Source organism: Neoarius graeffei, chromosome 2, assembly GCF_027579695.1.
Source record: "Neoarius graeffei isolate fNeoGra1 chromosome 2, fNeoGra1.pri, whole genome shotgun sequence".
Taxonomy (NCBI): Eukaryota; Metazoa; Chordata; class Actinopteri; order Siluriformes; family Ariidae; genus Neoarius; species Neoarius graeffei.
In genome coordinates this window covers 101,418,481-101,433,949 of record NC_083570.1, presented here as the reverse complement: position 1 = coordinate 101,433,949, position 15,469 = coordinate 101,418,481, and the positions used below count along the sequence as shown (strand labels likewise).

Genomic DNA, 15,469 nt, shown 5'->3' with positions numbered 1-15,469 from the left:
TTTTCCACTACAAACGCGGCTGAGTCGGGCTGAGCCGTGCTGTGCTGAGTCGAGCTGAGTGGGGCTGTTGGAGTTGCATTTCGACTACAACCGTGCTGAACCGTGCTGGCTGGAAGTGGGTGGACACATTGGGTGGAGTTAGCGAAAGTGGGTGGACGTCACGTGATGTCGTTAAGCAGCGCAAACAGTGACATCAGTGAGCTTTTAAGCGGTAGTCTCACGACCCGAATAGTAAACAATAAACATGGAGGACATGGAGTCATTAGTGTTGCTGGTCTTGGTGCTGTGGCTTGTTGTCACCGACAACGCCAACAGATACTGGCAAGAGCGTATAGATGAGGCGAGGCGCATAAGGCTTCATAATTCTCGTAATTCGTAATTCTCCTTCTTCCGGGTTTGCGGTGTTTACAGATCCCAGCGTGCTCGCGGGGCGTGTGTGGGCGTGTGAGGACACTCCTCCTCACCAATCAGTGCACAGGGGAGTGTCTGCTCACGCCCCCAGCCTCACTCGGCACGGTTTGGCTCGCTTCAGCCCCACTCCAAAACGGTGCGAGTTTTAGGGGCTAAGCAGGGCTGAAGCGAGCTGAGTCGTGCTGTTTTTTGGTAGTCGAAACACGAGCCGTGTCAGGCGTGAGCTGAAGCGAGCTGAAGTGAGCTGAAAAAGGGTAGTGGAAAAGGGCCATTTGTTACCTCACCCAGGACTGAGTCCACCAGGGGGTGAAGTATTGTTTTCAGTGGGGTTTCTTTGTTGTTGTTTTTTGTTAGCAACATTACGGGAAAACGGCTAGACCAATGTTCATGAAACTTTCAGGATGGATGGGCATTGATCTCAAATAGAACCACCAACATTTTGAGGTTCATCCAGTCAAGGTCACCAAAAAGGTCAAAATCATTTTTAGGTTTTTTTTTTTGTGGTATCTTCCTTCATATTCATCATATTTACTTCAAACCAATTCCAAAATGTTCACCTGTCAATTCTGCTTCTATTGATATGCTACATGATGGGATATCTCTCATAGTTTTCTTAGCAGTTGGGGGTCAAGGTCATTGCGAAAATTTGTATATTTTCCATTATAACTCGAAAACAATTAGAGATGTTTATCATTATCAACATATAGGAAGTCATATATGGGCTTTCATTTGGTACCATGACCTTTGACCTTGTTTTTGTTTGTTTGTTTGTCTGTTAACAATCTAGCATCTAGATGGTTGCACCAATTGACTTCAAATTTTCAGGGTAGGTGGGCAATGGTCCGTAGACTACCTGATTAAATTTTGGGTGTAATCGGGTCAAGGTGAAGGTCAAGGTCACCGGAAAGATCAACCTTTCAGTGAAAATAACATTTTCCATTGTAACTCAAAAACGGTTGCCGATAGACAAATGTTTACTATTATGAGCATATAGGAACTCCCATATGGCCTTTCATTTGGCACCATGATCTTTGACCTTGAGTGACCCTGAAAGGTCAAACTCATGGTCACGGATTTTCAGAGGGCTGTAACTTGAAAACGGTTGATGGTAGACAGATATTTACCATTATCAACTTATAGGAAGTGCCATATGGGCTTTCATTTGACACCATGACCTTTGACCTTGAATGACTTTGAAATGTCAAACTGAAGGTCATGGATTTTCATAGGACTATAACCTGACAGGGGCGGCACGGTGGTGTAGTGGTTAGCGCTGTCGCCTCACAGCAAGAAGGTCCTGGGTTCGAGCCCCAGGGCCGGCGAGGGCCTTTCTGTGTGGAGTTTGCATGTTCTCCCCATGTCCGCGTGGGTTTCCTCCGGGTGCTCCGGTTTCCCCCATAGTCCAAAGACATGCAGGTTAGGTTAACTGGTGACTCTAAATTGACCGTAGGTGTGAGTGTGAATGGTTGTCTGTGTCTATGTGTCAGCCCTGTGATGACCTGGCGACTTGTCCAGGGTGTACCCCGCCTTTCGCCCGTAGTCAGCTGGGATAGGCTCCAGCTCGCCTGCGACCCTGTAGAAGGATAAAGCGGCTAGAGATGATGAGATGAGATGAGATAACCTGACAGCTGATGATTGAGAAATATTACCATTATCAACATATAAGTATAAAATAAGTGCTGCCTGGCAACGCTTGTTTTGTATTGTTTATTTGGTATTGTTACATCCCGAGGATTAAGTCCAGGGAATGGGGGAGGTAACAAAGTACATCAACCGAGAAAAGAAGAAGAAAAAAATAGAGGGGAAATGGAAATATGTGAGTGAGTGAGTTTATTTATCTCATCTCATTATCTCTAGCCGCTTTATCCTTCTACAGGGTCGCAGGCAAGCTGGAGCCTATCCCAGCTGACTACGGGCGAAAGGCAGGGTACACCCTGGACAAGTCGCCAGGTCATCACAGGGCTGACACATAGACACAAACAACCATTCACACTCACATTCACACCTACGGTCAATTTAGAGTCACCAGTCAACCTAACCTGCATGTCTTTGGACTGTGGGGGAAACCGGAGCACCCGGAGGAAACCCACGCGGACACGGGGAGAACATGCAAACTCCACACAGAAAGGCCCTCGCCGGCCCCGGGGCTCGAACCCAGGACCTTCTTGCTGTGAGGCGACAGCGCTAACCACTACACCACCGTGCCGCCCGAGTTTATTTATAAAACAAAAAAATAAAGGGGCACAACAAAACAGAAAGCAAAACCCAGAACCACTCCCTATGAAGTCAAGGTTGCGCACCTAGGCGCACCGCGTCACCACTATTAACACGCACACACACACACACACACACACACATACACACACACAGCATAATCGCTGTTACCAGAAATCAGATTTCAGTTATCCACACAGCATAACTGCTGTAATCCGACAACACCAAAAAACACACACAGAGTGATCTCTGTAATACAGGGTTAAATTGCGCACGCACGCACACAGCATCCACACTGCTGTCTGGCCAATGCCCCTGTCCATAGGTTTCCCCAGGTCTTTTAAAACAGCCGCTTCCGGTGAACAATTAAGCGCCGGCACAGCTAACCACTCGCAGCAATGGTGGAGGGTGGTACCTGGAGAGAGACAAAAAAAAGACACACCCCCAACACCACAGCCATAACACCCCACCCCATAAGAGCGAACGGGTAGTTTGCTAAAATACACATGGCATACAAATACAAATTACATTACATAATGACAATGTGTACACCATTCCATTTTTTTTTTCAATTGGACCCTCTTACCCACGGGACAGTGCATCAGCCACAACATTGTGTCCCTTTTTTATGCCTGATCTGAATGTTGTAGCCTTGTGCCAGCACAGCCCAACACATCAACCGCTGGTTATGGTTGTAGATCTGGGCCAAGAAGACAAGGGGGTTATGATCAGTATATACAATTACTGGAGAAGAACTGGAGCCAACATACACTTCGAAGTGTTGAAGGGCGAGTAGCATGGCTAAGGTTTCTTTTTCAGTAGTGGAGTAGTTCAGCTGATGACGTTTGAACTTGACCGAGAAGTAGCATACAGGATGGCATACACCACCATCCCTATCTTGTAGTAATACAGCCCCAGTTCCAGAGGCACTAGCATCAACTTCTAGTTTGAAAGGAAGAGAGAAGTTAGGTGCAGCCAGTACTGGAGCGCTACAGAGGAGAGACTTAGCAACATCAAAGGCATGTTGACAATCATCATTCCAATCAAAAGAAACTGCAGAACTACACAGTTTGGTGAGAGGAGCAACCACAACAGAGAAGTTTTTACAGAAACATCTGTAGTAGCCAATCATGCCAAGAAAATGACAAGAGTTCACATCTGATAGTGGGAACTGGATAGGACAGCACAGCTGTGACTGTAGCATCTACTGGATGGACCTGCCCATGACCAACCTGTTTCCCCAGGTAAGTGACAGTGGCCTTAGCAAACTCACACTTGGCAAGATTAAGGGTTAACGAGGCCTCGGCAAGCCGCTGGAGCACCAAATTCAGACTGGCGATATGGTCTGCCCAGCTATTTGAATACACTACAACATTGTCAAGGTAGACATTACAGCAGGGAATATTCCCCAACACCAGATGCATCAGGCACTGAAAGGTGGCAGGCACGTTTCTCATGCCAAATGCCATAACTGTGTATTGCAGGAAATGGTCGGGTGTCACAAACGCGGAAATGTCAGAGGCTCTGGGTGATAAAGGAACCTGCCAGTATCCTTTGAGCAGATGAAGTTTAGTAATGAGCACTGCTGGGCTAATGCTGTCAATGAAGTCCTCCATGTGAGGCAATGGGAAGGAATCTGGTACCGTAACTGTGTTAACCTTACGGAAATCTGTGCAGAAACGATGGGTGCCATCAGACTTAGGAACCAGCAAACAATGGGAACTCTAAGGACTGCAACTGGGTTTGGCTAAACCATTTTCCAACAGATACTTAACCTCAATGAAAACCAGCAACTTTTCCTGTGTCTCCAATTGAAGACAAGCTAGACGCACTTTTAATCGCGCATCTAGCCTAGAGCCAGAAGACGAGCCCACAGAGAGAGGATCAAACTGCGGCAAAGTGAACTTTCCTTCCACCTCACTCTCCTCTAAACCAGGAGTGTGGGTAACAGGCTGCAACTCGGTCACTTGTCCCAACTAAATATCAACAAAGATTTCACCCGAGGGCTCCACCATACCAATGCGGCCCTTCCCTGCGGACATTGCTGCCACAGTCCCAGCCACCGAACCGTCCTGTGAGGTGAAGATACCTTTTTTCCTTCAACCCATTTAACACAGCAGCTTTTAGTTCTCTTTTAACAAGGGAAGTCGAAAAAGGAATATCATAATGCTCGGCAATTATACACAAGTCAATTTTCTGACATTCATCAAGCTGATTCAGAGTGGGATTAACCACAAACTCCTTCAAATTAAATAATAATAATAATAATAATACATTTTATTTGTAGAGCGCTTTTCATGATACTCAAAGACATTTAACAAGCATAAAATAATCAGTAAAAGAATCATAATCAAGAAAAATCATAAGAGAACATAAGAACAATAAAATAAGAGTCAGAGGCACTTAACTAAGGAGAGAAAAGTCATAAAATCAATGCAATAAAAAGTTATAAGACATAGTCTCATCTCATCTCATTATCTCTAGCTGCTTTATCCTGTTCTACAGGGTCGCAGGCAAGCTGGAGCCTATCCCAGCTGACTACAGGCGAAAGGCGGGGTACACCCTGGACAAGTCGCCAGGTCATCACAGGGCTGACACATAGACACAGACAACCATTCACACCTACGGTCAATTTAGAGTCACCAGTTAACCTAACCTGCATGTCTTTGGACTGTGGGGGAAACCGGAGCACCTGGAGGAAACCCACGCCGACACGGGGCTCAAACACGGACCTTCTTGCTGTGAGGCGACAGCGCTAACCACTTATAAGACATAGGTGTTAATCATAAATTAAAAGCAATTTGAAAGAGATGGGTTTTAAGGAGGGATTTGAATATTGATAGTTAGGGAATTCCAGAGGGAGGGGGCAGCAATGGAGAAGGCTCTATTGCCCCAGGTCCGGTGCTTGGTCCTGCATGGTACAGACAGGAGTTTTGCATCAGAGGAACAGAGGCTGCAGGAAGGAGCATGAAGATGGAGCAGGTCGGTAAGATAGGAGGGGGCCTGGTTATGGAGAGCTTTGAAGGCGAAAAGGAGAACTTTTAATTGGATCTGTTGAGTGACAGGAAGCCAGTGGAGTTTCTGAAGAACCGGGGTGATGTGATCATGGGAACAGGAGTGAGTGAGCAAGCGAGCAGCAGAGTTTTGAATGTACTGAAGTTTATTTAGGACTTTGGTTGATGAGCTGTGAAGAATGCTGTTGCAGTAGTCAATCCTGGATGTAATGAAAGCATGGATCAGAGTTTCTGCAGCAGAAAATGTTGCCATACTCACCAAAAACAAGTAAATTAACCGTACGTAGACCAAACCTAACAAAACTAACAACATAGCTTCTAACAACACCTTATTGATATAGAGGCTTCCACTGTCACCTAGGCAAACGCAGTAATATTGATATTAGAGTTCATAGACATAATAGGCAACTACCAAACTCAGCCTTACAGAAGTAAAACTCACACCAGATCCTACCTAACCCACACTATACCTACCTATCTTCTGGAGCGTGCCGGGTTCGAGGCAACTTGAAAGGCTTAACATCAGCGACCGAAGCCCTGAAATGCCTACCCCCGCTGGAGAACTTATCTCCGCCCAGGATTTACCCCGAAAATAAGAAAGGCAAAATAATAAAAGAGTGCCGGATGGAGAGGCTGGTACAGCCGAGCTGGACACTCACCTACCTAATCCGAGGGAGCTGCAGAGGACGTCACTTCCTCTGGCCGAAAACCTCGGAAAGGCAGTGAGGTGAGGAAACGACTCTCCAAACATTTGAACTAATTGGATGGCTTTATTGGTGAATTATGCCACCAAAAAAAGAACTTTACAGCCGAGGAAGGCGAGGACCTTAAAAAGTCACTCGACTTTCTGGCGGAAGAAGTTTCTGTTATTAAACAACAACAGAAAACCATCATGGACCTGGTGACGGAAGTGAAGTCGCTCAGGCTACAGAACGCCAAGAAGGACCAGCATCTCGCCCACCTGGAAAGCAGAGTTGCTGAACTAGAACAGTATACCAGGATGAACGACATCATCGTCACTGGGATTCAGATTAAACCCCAGTCATATGCAAAAGCAGTGACAAGGGAGGGATAATCTGATGAACTGGGCAGCAACTCCATGGAGCAACAATTGTCGACATTCCTACACTCAAAGGGAATCGATATTGATTGCAGCAACGTCGAGGCCTGCCACATTCTACCCAGGAGAGACAAGGAAAGCACTGCCATCATCATGAGATTCATCAATCAGAAACATAAAGCTGCATTGCTGAAACAAGGAAGGAAACTGAAAGGTACAAACGTCTACCTCGACGAGCACCTGACAAAACGCAATGCTGACATTGCCAGAAAAGCATGACATCTGAAGAAAGAAAATAAAATTCAATCTACGGTACATGGATCACCAACTGCAAAGTATTCATTAAGCTGAACGGTACACCGGAGGAGGCTAGAGTTCTGGTCATACGAAACATCGAGGACTTGGACAAATACCAGTGATGGCTATCGGGACTGTATGGTAATTAATACCGACGTGATACTACACCAAACTCAACCATGACACACACCGAAATAACTTTCACCCATTACTTGGAACACTACTCGGCTAACACAAATGCTTGTTGATTATGAAAACCTGGAACTGAAACCACATGAATTCACTGACTATAAACTACTGGATACAGATAATGACACAGACCCAGACAATAACTTTTTCTCAACCATTAAGGACAATTGCCACTATTACACAGACGAGCAGTACAATCAGTCCACTGAGGCTGTGGGAAAATTATCAATAATACACTTCAACAGCAGAAGCATGTACGCTAACTTCAAACACCTCAAGAAATACTTAAGTCAGTTTACTCATCCATTCAACATAATTGCCATATCGGAGACCTGGTTTGACATGAAGAAAGGAGTGGATTTCAAACTGGCTGGATATGAATTTAATTATATAAACAGGAAAAATAAAGGTGGTGGAGGAGTGGCGGTGTATGTGGACTGTAATTTGAATTATAAGCTAATAGATGGCATGACAACGGTGACTGATAACTTATTAGAATGTTTAACAATCTAAATTAATATTGAAAAAGTAGAAATGTATTCATTAGCTGTATATATAGAGCGCCAGAAACTAGTATAAAGGCGTTTAAGGATTGGGTAGAAAAGACATTTACAGTAGATAATAAAAAAGTTATCTTCATTTGTGGGGATACTAATATTGATTTGTTGAACCCTAATAAGTACAGTATGACTGAGCAATTTATTAATACCATGTACAGTATGAGTCTCCACCCAAAAATTACCAGACCCACCAGAATTACTGACCATAGTGCTACCTTAATAGATAATATATTTACCAATGATATAGATAATAACATAAGTGGAATACTAATCAATGATATCAGTGATCATCTACCAGTTTTTACAATTTATGACTGTAATTGTAAAAGAAATGTGACAGACCAATATGCAATATGAAAATAGCAAAAGTAATTCCATTGTATAAATCTGGGGACAAACACAACTTCACAAATTACAGATCTGTTTCTTTACTTCCTCAATTCTCCAAAATTCTTGAAAAACTATTCAATAACAGATTAGATAAATTCATTGAAAAATACAAACTACTCAGTGATAGTCAATATGGATTTAGAGCAAATAGATCAACAGAGATGGCACTAATGGAATCAACTGAAGAAATCAGTAACTATAGCTGGGGCGGCACGGTGGTGTAGTGGTTAGCGCTGTTGCCTCACAGCAAGAAGGTCCGGGTTCGAGCCCCGTGGCCGGCGAGGGCCTTTCTGTGTGGAGTTTGCATGTTCTCCCTGTGTCCGAGTAGGTTTCCTCCTGGTGCTCCGGTTTCCCCCACAGTCCAAAGACATGCAGGTTAGGTTAACTGGTGACTCTAAATTGACCGTGAATGGTTGTCTGTGTCTATGTGTCAGCCCTGTGATGACCTGGTGACTTGTCCAGGGTGTACCCCGCCTTTCACCCGTAGTCAGCTGGGATGTGCAATGTATCTAAGATATTTAAGATGGTATTATTTGCAGATGACACAAATATGTTTTGTTCTGGAACAAATTTACATGAGTTAGAAAACATAATCTCTTCAGAACTGTGCAGGTTAAAAAGTTGGTTTGATCGAAATAAATTATCATTAAATCTGTCTAAAACAAAAATCATGTCATTTAATAATTATAAAATAAATAAGGCAATAAATGTACAGGTAGATGGTGTTGATATTGAAAGAGTTTCTAATAATAAATTTCTTGGGGTAATAATAGATGATAGAATTAATTGGAAATCACATATAAAATACATACTAATTAAACTATCAAGAAGCATATCTGTGTTGAGTAAAGCTAAGCACGTCCTGGACTATAATTCACTCCACATTCTTTACTGTTCCCTGGTTTTACCATACTTAAATTACTGCTCAGTGGTGTGGGGAAATACATATAAATGTTCACTTCATGCAATAACTATACTTCAAAAAAAAGCTATGAGAATAATTCATAGTGCTGGTTACCGAGATCATACTAATTCACTATTCTTAAATTCAAAATGTTTAACATTCAGGGATATTATAGAATATAAAACTGCCTTAGTAATGTACAAAGTAAGGAATTATAAAGTACCAAGGAATATTCAAACAATGTTCTCGGATAGAGAGGGGGACTATAATTTTAGGGGGGAATTGAAATTTAAAATTCACAGTGCTAGGACAACGTTAAAAATGTTCAGTATTTCTATTTGTGGAGTAAACCTATGGAACAGTTTGAATGTGGAGCTCATGAAATGTACAACTATAAACCAGTTCAAAAAATGGTATAAGGAACAGATCTTTATGAGGCATAGGGAGGAGGAATTACAATAATATTCTATTGATAATACAAGTGTATATATGTGGGTATGGGTACGTATGGATATATCTCATCTCATCTCATTATCTCTAGCCGCTTTATCCTGGTTTACAGGGTCGCAGGCAAGCTGGAGCCTATCCCAGCTGACTACGGGCGAAAGGCAGGGTACACCCTGGACAAGTCGCCAGGTCATCACAGGGCTGACACATAGACACAGACAACCATTCACACTCACATTCACACCTACGGTCAATTTAGAGTCACCAGTTAACCTAACCTGCATGTCTTTGGACTGTGGGGGAAACCGGAGCACCCGGAGGAAACCCATGCAGACACGGGGAGGACATGCAAACTCTGCACAGAAAGGCCCTCGCCGGCCATGGGGCTCGAACCCGGACCTTCTTGCTGTGAGGCAACAGCGCTAACCACTACACCACCGTGCCGCCCCATATGGATATATATATTATATAAAATGTATGTGTGTGTATATATATATATTCAGTTGGTCGGGTTCAATGCCCGAACTGATGATCACATCATCAGTTTTTCTTTGGCTAATCAGACACAAGGTACGCCACCACTCTTGCTGGAGCGGTTGGGGGTTAGGTGCCTTGCTCAAGGGCACTTAAGTCAATCCTGCTTGTCTGGGGAATCAAACCAGCAAACTTTTGGTCCTAAAGCTGTTTAACCATTAGGCCATGACTTCCCCCTTATATATACAGTGGTGCTTGAAAGTTTGTGAACCCTTTAGAATTTTCTATATTTCTGCATAAATATGACCTAAAACATCATCGGATTTTCACACAAGTCCTAAAAGTAGAGAAAGAGAACCCAGTTAAACAAATGAGACAGAAATATTATACTTGCTCGTTTATTTATTGAAGAAAATGATCCAATATTACATATCTGTGAGTGGCAAAAGTATGTGAACCTTTGCTTTCAGTATCTTGTGTGACCCCCTTGTGCAGCGATAACTGCAACTAAACGTTTCCGGTAACTGTTGATCAGTCCTGCACACCAGCTTGGAGGAATTTTAGCCCATTCCTCCATACAGAACAGCTTCAACTCTGGGATGTTGGTGGTTTTCCTCACATGAACTGCTCGCTTCAGGTCCTTCCACAACATTTTGATTAGATTAAAATCAGGACTTTGACTTGGCCATTCCAAAACATTAACTTTATTCTTCTTTAACCATTCTTTGGTAGAACGACTTGTGTGCTTAGGGCCGTTGTCTTGCTGCATGGCCCACCTTCTCTTGAGATTCAGTTCATGGACAGATGTCCTGACATTTTCCTTTAGAATTCACTGGTATAATTCAGAATTCATTGTTCCATCAATGATGGCAAGCCATCCTTGCCCAGATGCAGCAAAACAGGCCCAAACCATGATACTACCACCACCATGTTTCACAGATGGGATAAGGTTCTTATGCTGGAATGCAGTGTTTTCCTTTCTCCAAACATAACGCTTCTCATTTAAATCAAAAATTCTATTTTGGTCTCATCCGTCCACAAAACATTTGTCCAATAGCCTTCTGGCTTGTCCACATGATCTTTAACAGACTGTAGACAAGCAGAAATGTTCTTTTTGGAGAGCAGTGGCTTTCTCCTTGCAGCCCTGCCATGCACACCATTGTTGTTCAGTGTTTTCCTGATGGTGGACTCAGGAACATTAACATTAGCCAATGTGAGAGAGGCCTTCAGTTGCTTAGAAGTTACCCTGGGGTCCTTTGTGACCTCGCCGACTATTACATGCCTTGCTCTTGGAGTGATCTTTGTTGGTCGCCCACTCCTGGGGAGGGTAACAATGGTCTTGAGTTTCCTCCATTTGTACACAGTCTGTCTGTCTGTCTGTCTGTCTGTCTGTCTGTGGATTGGTGGAGTCCAAACTCTTTAGAGATGGTTTTGTAATGTTTTCCAGCCTGATGAGCATCAGCAACACTTTTTCTGAGGTCCTCAGAAATCTCCTTTGTTCGTGCCATGATACACTTCCACAAACATGTGTTGTGAAGATCAGACTTTGATAGAGCCTTGTTCTTTAAATAAAACAGGGTGCCCACTCACACCTGATTGTCATCCCATTGATTGAAAACACCTGACTCTAATTTCACCTTCAAATTAACTGCTAATCCTAGAGGTTCACATACTTTTGCCACTCACAGGTATGTAATATTGGATCATTTTCCTCAATAAATAAATGACCAAGTATAATATTTTTGTCTCATTTGTTTAACTGGGTTCTCTTTATCTACCTTTAGGACTTGTGTGAAAATCCGATGATGTTTTAGGTCATATTTATGCAGAAATATAGAAAATTCTAAAGGGTTCACAAACTTTCAAGCACCACTGTATATATATATATATATATATATATATATATATATATATATATATATATATATATATCGGGTGGGCAGAAAAAAGTGATACCCCTGTTTAATCAAGAAAAACTAGGCTATGCATACAAACTAAATTTGGTACATGTTATGAGCAGCTAGTTTTAGTCAAGTGGTGAAATTTTCAGCCAAAAATATTCATTAACACAGGAATAATGAAGAAATACAAAATTCAGGTAAAAAAATGCAATGCCAGACGTTGACTTATTATTTACTTACCACGGCTTTAATCGAGAAGATGGTCGATATGGCCTCCATCCTCGGAATCAACCAATCAATGTCTCTTTTTCCAGGAAGATATGGACTTTCGAATTTCAGCAACTGATATTTCATCCCACTTTTCTATTATCTTGTCCTTCAGTTCCTGTTCTGTGAACTTTTCTGTCCTTCCGGCATAAACTTTTTCGGATAACGAATCCCAAACACTGTAGTCCATTGGATTCAAGTCAGGTGACTGTGGGGGCCACTCATCCTTTTTTATGAACATTGGAGTGTTCTAGGTATTCCTGGGTAACGCGGCTTGTATGCGAGGTGGCCCCATCCTGCTGAAAAATGTACGTGTCGTGTGGATAGAGTTGTCTGCAATCCGGCAGAAGTCCGTTTTCCAACAGCTGCATGTAAGATTGAGAGTTCACCTTCACTTTGTTCGTATTGATAAAGTGGATGTTAGTTCTTCCATTCCAAGACACACCAGCTGACACCATGACTTTCTTGGTAAACCTTGAAGTTTCATGGTAGAGTCTTGTGGGAGGAATGTCATTCTTCTTTCTTCCATAAAGCCTATCGTTCTGTCTATTGCGTGCAACTTCGTACGTAAAATCCTTTTCATCCGTAAACACCATCCGTCTTACATCCTTGGCTGAATACCTGTCGTTTAAATTCCGGCTGCGAGTCTTTCGCTTCTGTTTCACGTTAGTATCACGTCTTGAAACCCTGATTCTCTTGAATGGTTTCAAATTAAGTTCCTTGGTAATGGTTCTAACAGAAGTACGACTGATGTTTAAATCGTGCGCAATTTGTCTTTGAGATTTATGTGACCCTGGCTGGTCCTCCTGGGATGCGATGAGCTCCTCAACTCGGGCCTTGTTATCATCAGTTGTAGCTGTTCGAGGTCGTCCACTGCCTGGCTTCCTATCTGTGGAACCAGTTTCTTTAATTCTTTTAATCCACCTGTTAAGAGTGAACTCCTTTATTAGCCGCTTAGCACCCCAGCCTTTCTCTTCCACACAGGCCTTAACAATAGCTTTATCTTCTTCACTCAAAACCATGACTTCTCTCAAGGGCTTTACAAAATCAAATGCTCCAAAACCAGGCTGTTCAGAATGTTTAGGTTATAGGGACTGCCACGCGCAGACGTTACGTCATCAGGCAGCAGACGCACTGGTAGATGCACTGGATGACACAATAAGAACGTCTGGCATTGCATTTTTTTACCTGAATTTTGTATTTCCTCATTATTCCTGCGTTAATGAATATTTTTGGCTGAAAATTTCACCACTTGACTAAAACTAGCTGCTCATGACCTGTACCAAATTTAGTTTGTATGCATAGCCTAGTTTTTGAGTTATTCTTGATTAAACAGGGGTATCACTTTTTTCTCCCCACCCGATCGATATATATATATATATATATATATATATATATATATATATATATATATATATATATATATATATATATGCATAATTGTATATAATATATATGCATAAGATGCATAATTATGATATTATGGTGTCTGTGTACATATGGATATATGTATAGTTATAGGTATGTGTATATGTATGTACTGTATATATGTATTGTATGTGTGTATATATGCATAACAAATATCTGTATATATGATTTGATTGGTATGTCTTGGTATGTTTTCTTTTTTGTTGTTGCTTTTGTTTTCTTTTGTATATATAGTTTATTATGGCGGAAAGTGACTTTTGATTAGTGGTGGTATAGAGGGTTAGGATTTGATAAGTTATTTACTTCTTCCTAATCCTTTCTGAACATCATTGTTACTGCCTTGCGGCTATGTTATTCTGTTTGTTTATGACGATGTTTTGATTATTGCATTTTTTATTTTTGTTTTTTTATATCTTCTTTACTGTTCAGAATAAAGCAATCAATCTATCAATCAATCAATAAATGTCTAACACAGGCTAGTCAATGCCATAGAATAATAAAATAGGTTTCCCCAGGTCTTTTAAAACAGCTGCTTCCAGTGAACAATTAAAGCTCATAGGCAACGGTTTTAACTTTAGGCACATTTGAAACTTTATATGTTAAAAAAACCCTCTGTAATTTTCTTCTGGTCCCAAGAAGTATTGTTAATAAGTAATAATTAAAATAAGTTAGCGCGGATCGCGGCGAATTTCTGTTCGGCGATTTTCAGACATTTTACACAGCCTCTTATGAACAAAGTCTGTACACGTGTGCTTGGTTCGCAAGTAAACACAGAACTGCTCCCACTCCGTTTGGCTTGAATGACGTCACAACGACTGTCCCCTGGTGGTGAAAGTGCGCATAAGTGAGATGTAAAAAAAAACCTTCGGAAATTGGGCAAAACAGTATATTTTAACCATTTTATTCAATTTTAGGTTGCAAATTAGACACCAGGAAGATTGAATTTGCTTTTGGGGTCGTTCTTCTAGACAATAAAGTTGATATTCTATGTTTCACCTCCGACCATTGCCTATGACCTTTAAGCACCGGCGCAGCTAACCACTCACAGCAACGGTGGAGGGTGCTACCTGGAGAGAGACAAAAAAAAAAAAACATACCCCCAACACCACAGCCATAACAGGTATAAAAAAATCAGAGTACATTAGATACATCAACTCACAAATTGTAAAGTATACGATGGTGAATACAGTATATTATACTGAGGATTACTCAAAAAAGTCCAACAGGGGACTTACTTCCATTGAGGTCCTCTGTGTAGTGGAAATAAAATAACCAGGGTGTACAAAGAATTAAAAATACAGCAAACAATAAAAAAATACAATGATGACTTAATGAAACTAAACATAGTATATTAAAAAACAAGACGACAGAGTCATCTATATCCCCCACCCTATATACCAACTATATACCAAGTCTCAAGATATTATTTGTCACATTTTTCAAGTTCTGCTGCAGGAAATCAACCCTACCTCTTTACACTGACCTCAGCAGCCCATGGCATAAACCCACCAGACCTTTGGTCCAGGTGAGCTAAAAAATTTAAATTTCTCACATTTCTTAATATCAAAAGGAACATATACATTACTTAATCAGCACATATACAAGCTTTCAAGACCGTACCACTCATCGTTTTCAAGTTCTGCTCCAGAAACAAAACCTACCCCTAAGACTAACCTCAGAGACTAAGTCTGAAATTGTTTCCATGGAAACATCTCATCTCATTCATCTCATTATCTCTAACGGCTTTATCCTGTTCTACAGGGTCGCAGGCAAGCTGGAGCCTATCCCAGCTGACTACGGGCGAGAGGCGGGGTACACCCTGGACAAGTCGCCAGGTCATCACAGGGCTGACACATAGACACAGACAACCATTCACACTCACATTCACACCTACAGTCAACTTAGAGTCACCA

At 41.9% G+C, this 15,469-nt stretch overlaps 1 protein-coding gene across 3 annotated transcripts in view; it reads right to left on the bottom strand.

Annotated features, from left to right (window-relative positions):
• Window positions 1-15,469, bottom strand: part of LOC132882073 (sodium bicarbonate cotransporter 3-like) — a 118,942-nt gene that overhangs the window by 43,930 nt on the left and 59,543 nt on the right. The gene's annotated exons all lie outside the window — the stretch shown is intronic.